Source organism: Haemaphysalis longicornis, unplaced genomic scaffold (genome assembly GCF_048455015.1).
Source record: "Haemaphysalis longicornis isolate Haplotype H1 unplaced genomic scaffold, Haemaphysalis longicornis Haplotype H1 scaffold_7, whole genome shotgun sequence".
In the NCBI taxonomy this organism is placed as follows: Eukaryota; Metazoa; Arthropoda; class Arachnida; order Ixodida; family Ixodidae; genus Haemaphysalis; species Haemaphysalis longicornis.
The window spans coordinates 79434162-79446996 of record NW_027526422.1 but is presented as its reverse complement, the minus strand read 5'-3'; positions in this window follow the sequence as shown (position 1 = coordinate 79446996).

Below are 12835 nucleotides of genomic sequence, written 5' to 3'. Positions count from 1 at the left end.
CGTTAAAATCCGAGTGTCCCGGTGGGTTCATTTAGTACGACTTTTTTTCCACGGAGATGAGACGTTCTAGACCGAGGTGTTGGAAAACGAGTGTCCTGGTGGGTTTTCCTAGTACGCCTTACGTTCTACCGCGAGGGTTGGAGAACGAGTGTCCCAGTGTTTTAGTACCGTCCTACAAAATACTACTACGACACGAGACGGCTACGACATGAGATTCCGACAGCCCAGCCTCCTTAAAGGCTTCACCCCTAAAACATTGACAACATTTCCCGCTAGCAAGGTGGCAATCATATACACCGATGCTAAACAGGGGACCAATCTGGCCTCGAATGTTTTTGTCATACTAGCATTTTAGCTGAATTATCTATTAGACATAATGCAACTTGAATGATACCATCGGCTCAGGCATTCTGCGCGTTTTCTATTAGCCTTGTAGGGACATCTTTTTTTAAAAAACAGGTGGCACACCATGGCGGGGATCTTCAAGGTACAGTACACCGTGGGGTGTTATTTGAAAGTACTTGTGAAATGTCTGTTGAAGCACATTCCAGTACAGTGCCGCGTCTTTGCAGTCTATGAAACAGTGCTCAATTACTAAAGAGCATCACAAAGTTGACAGTGAACACAACATGAAAAAATGTTTCTACAAGGCAGCCATGTTTCCACTTGCATGGTTTCCCAACGCAGGTTGAAAAAAATGTTTTGTGCTTTGAGAAAATACATTTTACAAACTCGCTAAAGGATATCACGCCCGGGTAAACCGTCGTAAAGGTATTTTTAGGGGGGCGCCGGAAAGAAACACTGATACTAAATCTCTGTAAAGCTTTTCCGAGATAACGTAAATAAATAGTCGGGCCAATGAAAATCTAACAAAGAGCGGGCCAATGAAAATCTAACAAAAATACACCCTATGCATGAATCCCCACAAACATGGTGCCTATTAAAGGGGATAATCATTTCAGGCTCGCCTGTGCCGGAGGAGGAGGAGTAGTAGGAGAAAGCTTTGTTGAACAGTGCAATCGAGCTGTTAAGTGGGCGGGGCCTAAGTCCAGGGCTTCCTTGGTGCGGCCTGCCGCCTTCGCCCTTTCAGCGCGCCAAAGCTGCATACTGAGGTCCGACGTCGGAGCTGGGAAGTTCTCTCTCCCAGTGCTCGTAAGTAGGACTGTGAATTGGTGCAAGGTCTGGGTTTGAAGGGCATGCCCAAGCCATATGGAGGAGTGTTGCTTGGCTGCCACAGTGTATGCGCAAGGGGTAGTGTAATTGTGGGGTGAATGGCGTGTAGCCGCATGAGATGTGGAAATGTGTTTGAAGTTGTCGGAGGGTGACTTGTATTTTTAATTTGTCTGCCAGGGGTGGGAAGGTGCGTCGTGTGAGGATGCAGTCCTGGGTAATGTCGTTGTATGTAATTAGTGAGTGTCTGGCCCTCTCGTCGTCCTCTTGCAGTGCCAGCGAGCAAGATCTCGGGCGTGAGCGTGAGCCGCTTCATTGCCGCAAATGAAATGGACACTGCCCAAGACATTCCACTGTAAATTAGATCGAAGCTAAAAATTGCTCCCCTGCCAAGAAATATGACGCATCATCATCATGAAGGCATAAGAACAGCCAGGGCACAAACCCTTGAAAGGCTGCACTGTCACTCAAAACAACAGTATTCACAGACGCAACGGACTAGGCACGTGCAAATTCTAAAACAGCGGTTGTCGCCACCCCCACTGGTCGTATAACTAGTATCACCCTTCACCAGGCTACCATCCTCGAAGCGGAAGAAGCGGCGCTCGCATTAGCCATAACCCAGACCCAAGTCAAGATCATAATCAGAGACTCGCAAGCGGCGTGTCGGAAGTACATAGCCGGAAGAATTTCCACGAAAGCTCTACGCATCCTAGCCCAATACCTTCCTTAAAAAACAATCAGGATGTCTCCGTCTGCCTTACCTCTATTTGAGGTCGCTATTCGCGCGTGTTCGGTTTCTTCGTGACTCCCCCCATCCAAGTACAAGTAAATCTTGTGGATGTTCTTCCTGATATTATAGCTTGTTCTGAATTTTCTCCTTTGCTATATCCTTACGTTGACAACCGGAATAGAATTTGTTGTCGTTGTTGTAAAAAACAACGTAACAAAGCTACTTGGCGGATGGACCGGGAATTGGGAGCTTTAGGAGCCTAATGCCCCTGCTTCACGAAATTCAGAAAACTGCGAATTGGAAATGTAAAATCTGCAGAATAGAGCGTGGCGCGTGGGACTTGAAAGTGATGGCACGTGAGTAGAACAGCTGCACACCAGCCGCGTAGAAACGGAAGCTCTGGCGTGTGGGAGTTCAATAATTCATTTAATTCGCGCTAACACCAGAAAAAACTGAAACCGAGGAAAGGGCGCCAATGCAATGATTGCATTGAACTGTAGATAAGAACGGTGTAATGTATTTTTCCGCCAGTCTGCTGTCAAATTTCTGTTGTGTTATATTCACTCAACATTACCTATATAACGCTATCCTAAAATACTTTACTTTGTTAGGTAATAGATGTGCGGAATTTTACTTATCTTTTGCACAAAAAAGAAGAAGCTTTCCAGTTCAGTCCGGTTACCTGATCTCCCAATTTCACAGTTTTTTTCACAATGAAGATGGTTATTACTGAAAGCCCCTTTAGCCACCAGTATTTCACGTAACCAGTCGAATTTTCCATGTGGGAGCATACAAGTTTCACTGAGGACAGCATGGTCATCGTCATTCACAATCAAGTGTCAGTGTGCAGACCGCGAAAGAAACGGAAGCGTGAAGCAAATTTTTTATTACAGCTTCGGGCATACCACCAGTCCCTTGGGCGATCCAATGACGTCAACGCCAGAAGTTACAGACCAGAGCAGTGCGCCTCTTTCACGGGAGGCAGCCACCGAGATCTACGCTGCGAGAAAATAATTGAAGACAGTAACTCTGCACTACGGCCGTTTGCCCTCGGTAATGCAACAAGCAGGACAAAGAGACATAGGCGTCATCTAGAAGAAGCGGACGCTGCAAAACAGGATCGCATTTCGAGGCACGCGACGGACAATGAGACCGTAAATCCGAAAACCTTAACCGAAGAGGACAATCTCAGAGACACGCGTCAGAGAAACGGGAAACGCAGTACAGAAGGCCTCTAGAAGGGAAGCCCGAGAAAAAGGGAAACAGAAATCTGCCCCTTCGAAATATCTGTTGCCAACCAATGCCCGTGCCTACAAAATGAAGCGTTTAGTTGAACAATGTGATGCCACACCCTTCCCATCGATCAATCTAAAGGGAGGGCTCGAAACCGCGCATCCCATCGAACGGGTTGGTGATAGAAAAAGCGAGGCACACGGCACTCCTGACAATCTTCAATTCGGGACAATTCCTGCTATAACTCTGAGCAGTGAGCTGAAACTAACCAGAATCGCGATAACAATCAAGGTTGTTTCAGAACGCCCAAAGGGAACATTCCGTAAAACGCAACTGATTTTTTCGACATTAGCGCCGGCTCTGGGCATGATCCTGCTAAGACAAGCAGCGGTTACAGCAAAGCTGGATACCTGAATGAAAAAGCTGGGATGCTGACCTCGCGGTTAGTCTTAGTTCACGGGAGGACGCCATAGGCTGCAAAAAAACGGTTGCGGCTTAGCTCAGCAAACCTTGGCCATGCAAAGCAAAAGCAAGGTTTAGTCTGGTTGAGTCTTGGTTTCGCTTGGTTAAGCTTTGATGTAGCTGTATTGCCGACCACTGCTCAAAGCCGTGCGGTCCCATGCAACGCTAACAGAAGGAAGCCTGGCCTCGCTTTCTTTCTCGGTGAACGTGGTGCAAGATGAGTCACGTAGCTCAAAACGACCCTGCCGCACACGCGTGGGATGCTGCGGGTTTGGTCGGCGGCCGCTCAGCTGGGCGGCCGCTCAGGTCGCGGCCGCCGCCGCTACGTGAGCGGAACGACTGAAAACGGTGCCTCTTGCGCAGCGCCCACAGCGGGCACGGCGAATCACGCTATGCGCTTCTAGGGGTGAGTCACCGGGGGTGTGTCTATGGTCAAAAAGTTACCTTGCGAATCCTCCAAGAAACCGCTGGACGATAGTAGCGAAGCTTTGCTTTAAAATTGTGGGTCTTCAGAGTTTTTGAGGCTCAGCAAAAATTTTCGGTGTTATGTGATGCATATAGATAAGGTGCCAGCAAATACTGATACAGTCAAGCGGGCCAGGTAACCCCATAGCGGAGCGGTAGGATTTCTTTCCACGTAAGCACTGAAGGGCACACCACCACGCGCTGCATTAGGTTTGAAATTGTTTAGTTGCATGTTTGCCATCGCTATTCACTGTGGTAGTAGTATCGTCATATCCGTCTATATTGCCGTCGTCCTCATTCATGACGGGCAGGCCCGGATCGTTTTGTCCGCAGTCTCACATTTCTCCTAAAGTGGTACGCGTCAGCACGTGCTGGAAGCGGCGGAAACCTGCTTCGCGAACTGTGCGCTAGCGAGAGCTGTCTTGTGCTCCCCCTTGAGACGTGTGCGCATGTGAACTGTTTTCTTGGAGTTTGCGAGCGCCTTCGCAAGCCTTAACGACGACGGGCGCACCTCGTGACTCTGATGACTTGTACAGTACATGGTGAGAGTAACTATGCCCTGGGGTTTCTGTTGACGCCGCACACATTACGGCTTGCGACAACACTTCCGCTAATAAAAACGGACACAATCCCGCCCTACCACAGTCGATAACCAGCGCAACTGTGGTAGACCCACTACACATGTTGATGGGCGAGGGTATGAAATGTTTTAGTTGTTTTGGCGGGCTTGTCGCTTGCACTCGGCTTCTCTGACCGCAAATGCTGGTCCTGAAGGTCCTGCTGGTCCTTGGCGTCTTGGGAGAGAACCCAGCCTGGCTCGTGCGCTAGCACTCGCATGACGTCAACCCCTATTTCTTTCTGAAAGGAGCGGCAATAATTTCGACCAGAACACGTGGGCGGTAGGGTCCCATTCATCACCGGAGCCTTATTATCCCCCATGCGGTTTGGATGCTTGTTTTTTTTCTTTACTCGTTTTTTTTTCTTTACAGCAAATTACAGCTAAGAGACGTATGTATTTGCTAAAAGTGTTCTGAGACGTGCATGGTAATACCGCGCAAGGCGTGGACGAGATAATGCTGTCTGTGCATCTTTCTTTGTGTCCCGTCTTGAGCGCTGTTTTTGTATGAAGTATGAACCAACGAGCCCAAACACTTCCATTGCTTGAGTTAGCAAAGGTCGCCGGACGATTGTACACCGGGCTCTACGCCAGTGATGTTGGACCAGGGGAAACTACTCAGAGTACAAGCTCAACTTGGGACGTTCTATTAGTAACTTAGGAGGTGGAAAGGCTCTGAAAGGCATAAAAAAAGAAAAGCTACAGGTGACAATAAAATAACAGTGCATCTCTAAAAGGACAGAGATCTTGTACTTTAAAAGCTTCCTGTAATATTTTCACAATGCTTGAGCACTCAAAAAGTCCCATATAGCTGGACAGAACAAACTAGAGTAGAAGATATCATAGTTCAAAGAAAGAAAAAAGAAATGAACTTAGGTTAACGATAACCGGTGGACAGTTAGAGAACCAGAGTGGATACGAACAGATGTGTTTGTAAGGTGAATGCAATTATTTCTATGGAGGGATAAAATGGAGGCGGCAAACTGTGGACCCGAGCACAGCAAGACAGGAGCGGTTGGAAGTCAACGCGAGAGGCCTTCGTTCTACAGCGGACCTGAGTAGGCTGAGGATGATTATGATGTTTTGAGGAGTGTGATGTCTAAGGGGACTGGAGAGTCACAACAAGGGATTTCCTGGTCCATGCTGTGGCATATTACATTTCTAGTTTTAACGAGCGCTGGGACCTTTTTCGCGTTACTCTCCTCCCACTCAAATCCATGTCTTGCTTCACCGTTCTCTTGACGGCATACACTAATGGGTTTATGGCAATATATGAACCGAATTAGTAGCAATGCTGGATACCCGAAAAAGCGCCAAATGTCTTGATCATATCATACAGCTGTATGAAATTTCGGTGTATTAATGGGCGTTAATACGACCTCGTACGACTGTCATCGTTTTGCGCGTATGTTTCAGCGCTCTAGGAGTGAAAACGACCCAGAAATTTTGAAAGAATAACGTCATGTTTTTTGCGCCGTTAATCTTGTACTAGTTATATATTACGTGCATTGTATCCTTCATTTCAGAATCCCATTTCCGTCCATTTCTGCATTATTAAACGTTACTTGGTTCCATTTGGCCACCTAGTTTTCATAATGTCTTTCCATCGGCAATCCACGACAAGAACGGTGAAAACTCAGCCGACAGGTTTTCTGGAAACACCTTCATTTCTTGGCGTTCAGCTTCTTCGTTAGGTGGTTTGGTTATGCAATGAAGTCTTCCGCAAGTTCTTCCTCGGCCTGGGAATATGCTAACGACATTTTTGGAAACGACGCAAGCTGCCTCTGGCAGATTTTGCAATTGTACGTGTGGACTTAATCGTGGATATCGGGGTTTTACGTTCCCAGTTCACCGAACGCTGAATTTGTCAGCATTCCCGTTCCCCTCCCCCCTTCTGACGGTCAGCGCCGGAGGCATCGCAGTAATGATCCCGATGCCGTGAGGTAGTTTGCCGGTAATGCCACGTGTTCTCTTAACTGAGGCGAACGAAAAAAGTAATCATCCGCTGTTCTGTCACTGCGAATGTGCACTTCTGGCGAAGCTTTGGAAATCTCCGCAACTGGTGGAGTGTATAAACTTCCCAACTGCTGTACGGTAACGGTAGAGCAATCGCACGTGGTACGCTCCGATGGGTACTCTTACGACTTTGGACGCTTTCTTAACGCGTTAAATTAGTGTTGGCCTGAGGAATGCGCCGGAAAGTCTTGGGTTGATACATGTTCACCACTGAGTAGAAGCAATAGACTAAGTTTGATTTGCGAAGAGAAACAACCTGATAATAATGAACAAATTCATCGGCAAATGAAAGGATAGGCAGTGGACATTGGAAGGTCCAGCACTAAAGCAAATAACAAAATTAACTCCATTTTTTAAGGAAAACCTACGTTCTAAGCAAGATTTGGAGCAGCGGTTCTAGGATAGTTATGGTTAGGCTTTGAGATTCAGTAAGCCTGATTCTCAAAAAGAAACAACGAGAGTTGTGAAAATTAAGAGACCGAGAGAGATAGAGAGAGAGAGAAACATCTTTAATGGGCAAGTGAGGTCAGCCAGGCTGGGCCCCCGACTTGCTACAGCCAATGGGGGAAGCTAGGAGGAAAATATACGACAACTTTCAGTTACACATGAATACTCAAACGCACAGACGCACACAAAAAGCACACACACAATCAGGCGACATATTCAATTGTCTCAGAGTTCATAGCTCACTCACACGTCCAGTAGTCCGGAGGACATATAAGGGTACTTTTGTTGCGCGACTTGCCATGCCGGTTGTCAGGTTTCTTAATTTTCACCTCCTGGTGAAAATTAAGAAACACGACGTGGAGCCAGTTAGAGCCAGGGCGTATGATTTTAAAATACCCGTCACAACAAATTCGCGCTTTACACTGCGTAGGATGAGAATAGAGCAGACATGCTAAATTGCAACATAACAGCCGAAATCTCAGAGTCTGAAGCAGCCTGGGACAAGGAACCGGTCCGAAACAAACTGGTAAACTAGCTCGAAAAGCGAAGTAACGAATTTTGAAACGTAGGAACATGAAACGTTCGAGTGCGGCAGATCAGTTTGAACCAGCCGACGTGTCAAAATTAATTATTTGAATGTGACACGAAGGGCGTTTGTGCGTACAACATGGCAGTGCTCAAACGAAAAGATTGTAAGTAGGAGGAACCTTCACAGCAACTCAAGAGAAGATAGATATTGGTAAAGACACAATGTGCGCCCAGAGAGACGAGCAGGGTAACATTACTCACAACATGAACAAGATAATCAAAGTAGCGCAACATTTCTCCACCTGACTATTCACCTGCCACATTAGACAAGCGAATACTTCCCAGAGTACAGGCTTAGCTCGCGAAGTCCCACTAACAACCACAGACGAAGTTGAATAGGCTCTCAAGAACGTGGAAAGAAGTAAAGCTGCAGGTGACAATGGCATAACCATAGATGTTCTAAAGAGACCCGGCAACACTTTTTGAACTCTTTTTTCCGATATCCTAAACGCTTCGAGAACATAGTCAACCAACACATCCAGTGCTTAGATTAGGGAGTCGCGAAGTACCTCAGCCAAACATTACTGCTATGTGCCCATGAGATAATTTAGAAACTCGCTCAAGGATTTTACTCTCTTCCGGGCTTGGCGTTCTTCCACCGCATGAATTACGTCATTAGGCGGTGTAGCGATTACTGGCCGGCTTTGCTTCAGTTGCAGAAATGGCCGCATTCGAAAGCCACTTTAAAAAGACAGCCCCAAAACCAAAGCAGAAAGAGGAGACGTACCTGCTGTGACGAGCAAGTCGCGCAGTGCCGTTGCGTGCTGGCGATTACTATATCGTTGGCAGAGCTTCCTGACGCGAAGGAAAAAGTGCAAACGTTTATCGGAAGTGTTGCAGAATCCGTTTGCTTTGTTGCAGTACTTTACAACAGGGAGGAGATAATGTACTGGAAAAGCTTGCTGCACTATTTTACAAAGATGCCTATTGCCTGGAAAAACGTCGAAATAATTCTGGTTGACAAGAAGGGGGACACCAAATATATTAAAAACTACACACCCATCACCCTACTCTGAGTTGTAAAGAAGCAGTGTGCCAAAGTAATGATTATTCGAATAAATATCCTAAATCCCATCATCCCAGAGAGCAGGCTGGCATTAGGAGAGGATGCTCAATAATGGGTCACATCCACGTCGTCCTTCAAGTGACACAAAAATCGGTAGAATAAATTAAACCCCTTTACATGGCATTTATAGACTACAAAAAAGGGGCTTGAAACAGCACCGCAGCAGTGCTGGAAGCATTGCAAGACGAGGGAATAGAGGAGACGTACATTAGAATCTTAGACAACATATATCAAGAATGGGCGTGCCAGAAAATCCTACGAAAGTCACGCGACACATTCGCTATCAGTAAGGGCATACAACAGGGTGATTTCATCTCACCAAAACTATTCAAAGCTTGTCTAGTGAGGGTATCAGGAAGCTTGACTGGCAAAACACAGGATTACAAATAAACTTAGAATACTTGGGCCATTTCAGGTTTGAAAGCGACATATTCTTGCTAAGCGAGTGTGCAGACCACCGGCAAAAAATGCTTACGGAAATAAATTCAGAAGGCAAGCCCGTGGGGCTAAAAATACATATGAATAAATCTAAAGTAATGGTGCATAAACATGCCGGAAGCGCCATGTTCGACATGTATAACGAAACGCTAAAACAAGTACAAGAACAATTATGGATACCTCGGTCAGGTCGTCTGTTCTGATCCCAAGTAAGAGGTGGAAATCCCACACTGAATACGCTGGGCTGGGGTCCACTTGGCGAACACTTCTAAATAGTAATAATAAAAACATTGGCCGCGTGTCTGCTCTTTTCGTTGCAAATGTTGTCAAAACATGATAGTCTTTGTAGACATTTGCCAAGGAAATGCCCCTCTTTGCTTTACCACTCACCTCTCATGCTGTTCCTGTACGGTCGCGCTCATCCCAAGGTAAACACACTAAACGTCCGTTCAAGGCGATCTGAATTTACCAGGTTTCACTGCTACAGTCCAAGTTTCTCGATGCCAGCGCGTGAATCGCGCTGGCATCGAGGAACGCGCGTGAATCGAGGCGGCCGACTACAAGGTTTATAGAACCGCGTGGCCATGCTCCACGTGCGTTCCAAGCAGAACGTGGAACCTACCTAGTGGAGCCTTTCATTGCTGCTGCACCGTTATTTTGCGTATACCACCAGCAGGTGGCGCGGGCATCTTCAGGCGGCGGTTTTCTGCATTAGATGTAGAATATCATTTGCTAGCGAGAAACCAAGCATCCATGAATTTTTTATAAAGGAACACTGTAAATATCTGTTGTGTGCTAATTTCCTGTCGTATATTTGCGTAATGCCTTGCAACAAACTTGACAAGTATGAACATATAAACCGGGCTTAGACGTTTACGTTTCGCTGTTAGTATATAAGACTTGTGCGCAATATTTATTTTACATTCGCCGGGTGGCAGAACGAGTCACAGTCAAACAGACAGACAGTCGAAAGTTTCTGGGTTTAAGTAGCCCAAGAAAGACTATCGTCTTTAAAGTAAGCATCCTGTAACTCTCAAAAGGAGACTATAAAACGAATGCGTGTTTCCGGTGATGACATATGGAGAACAAGTTTGGCGCCTTACTAAACAACTTCAAAACAAACTTAGGTCGGCTCAGCCGGGCATGCAATAAATAATGGTCGGAGTAACACTTAGAGACACCAAACTAGCTCCCTAGATAAGAGAGCAAACTAGAGTAGGAAGATGTAATAGTTCAAATAAATGATGATGATAAATTTTTTGTTACGAATGGGAGAACCGAAGGTCGCTGAAGGGGGGAGAGGGGGAATTGGGAGGAAGGTAGACGCCAACTAAATCACTCTCGCCAGGCAACTGGCAACGTGAAACTGGGCTAAGGTCACCAGATGTTGATTATTTTCGAGAATGTCCCTATGTAATGCTTCTATATCTGAATTTTGAAAAACATTTTGGTTCAGTCTATGAGTTTCAAAAGCGGAACAGTGCCGAACAAGATGGTCCATGTTTACTTCACACACAGTGTGACAAAAGGTACATGTGCAGGGGGCAGCGGTGCCAATGCCCTTGTTGCGGTCAGCAAGTGTCTGCCATTTATGGATGATATGAGATGTATTGGCCATGTTGGCAAGTACTTTGTTGATAAATATTTCTTGCGATCGGCTGAGGGGTGAATCCTTAAAGATTTGTGGAGGGGTGATGCTTTTGAATCTCTCACGGTCAAGCAGCCGGAGGTGGCGTCGCACTCGCGCCATTTTAAAATGGCCGCCTGGCAGTGATTCCGCGTAGGGGTGTTTGCGGAGGTCGGGAGATCCGAGCAGGAGGGGCTGGAGTTGAACCGGTAGAACTCCAGATTGTGAGGTGGCAAGACCACGTGCCACTTCGTTACCTCCCCCGCGATCCCCGACGTGTACCGGCGTCCAGGTGACCCTAGCGTCAACGTCGTTCCTCTGCTTGTGCTGGAGTATCTGGCGGGTGCGTTGAGCAGTGGTGTCGTCTGTTTTTGGGACCTCAATGCTACGTAGTGCCTCAAATGAGTCTGTATATATGACGGAAGGCCCGGCGTTGTCCCTCAGAGCTGTCCAGATAGCCAAAAGTTCTGCTTGTGCAGGTGTTGTGTGGTGCAATGTGCAGACGTACCGTCTGGCTTCTCTGGTCGAGGGTTTGTACCAGGCCAAGACCAGACGAAATACATCAACATCGGCGTCAGTAAATACTGCATCGGCGTTGTGCTGATTGCGCCCATGAGAGAGGTGCTCTCTGGCTGAAGTGGCGTCATTTGCGGGTTGGGGGGGGGGGGGGTGCAAGTCTTGGAGGGGTGCAGGGTAGGGAAACTCAAGGTGGCTGTTTCGCGTGGAGTGACCCGGGCTTCTGTACAGACTCGTCAGGTGTCCCAAAGCAAGGTGTCTTGGCACTGTATCGTGAGGTGCCGCCGGTTGTCCAATGACGACTGAGCGCTTCTGAGGATGTCCTCGACTGGCGGTGGGGTGCAAGGTACCGAAGCTTCCGTAGATCGGTGAACTAGGGAAGGCCCGTGATAGTCCGAAGGATGTGTCAGTGAACAACTTGCAATGTCTTTTCAGCTGTTTTTGACAGGCAGCCTGCACTATCCTTTTGAGATCTATTGCAATTGATAAACTAACCTACGGGGGTGCAGGTGTTCAAATAAATAAACTGAAATAGACTTGGGTTTGCCAAGTCATTAGGGGAAATGCGATTTGGTGGACTACCATGGTGACAGCGTGGACACCGAGAGACGGGCATAGAAAATTAGACAGGCCAATTAATCGATGGAGGGATGAAATACAGAATTTCAAAGGCGAAGAATGGACTGGAGCGGCGCGGGACAGGAGCGGTTGGAGGTCGGCCTTCGTTCTGAAGTGGACCTACCGGGCTGTTGATGATGACGATGACTTAATCACAATATTCGTTACCTCAAGCTTTATTTACTTTACAGCTATAAAAGCAGGGAACTGGTCCTAATAGGGCACCCGAAAAGCAGTGCGCTCCACATCGGGTGCGTATAACCAATTTCGGTCCTCCCCCGCACGCGTATTCGCGCCGGTCGACTACGGGGTATCTTACCCAACCGTGATTTCCCCTCTCCTATAACTTTATTCTTTATGCGAACACTACTGAAATGCAGCAGTAAGGGTAGAGGGCCAGAAAGAGACACATGGAGAAAGCACAACGAACATGGGCTCTGTAGCCTACCTGTGGACGTTATGAAGGCAGACGGTAAGGGTGAGCGTGTTTACCGATACCGATGTGTTAAAAAAATGTGTTTGCTTTTTCGACGAAGTATAGAGTGTGTCTGCTCAATTAATAAAGCGCAAAAAAGCGGCGTTAATTAAGCATGTGTCAGGGTCGATGTGCTTGAGCCGATGGTTGCTGCGTCAGTAGAGGGTACCGTTCTCGTGGCGCTGATAGGCGATTTCGTCAGTCGCGCTTACACGCCCTAATTTCCTGGCAAACATGCCAACCTCGGCTCATCGTGTTTCTGCATGCAGTTGTCCCTGTGGTGGGCCCAACAAAAGGGGGATGCTGTCTGGCCTTTTCCGTGCTGTAAGAGCTTACGAGCTGAAAGGGTGCGAACATGTTTTTTT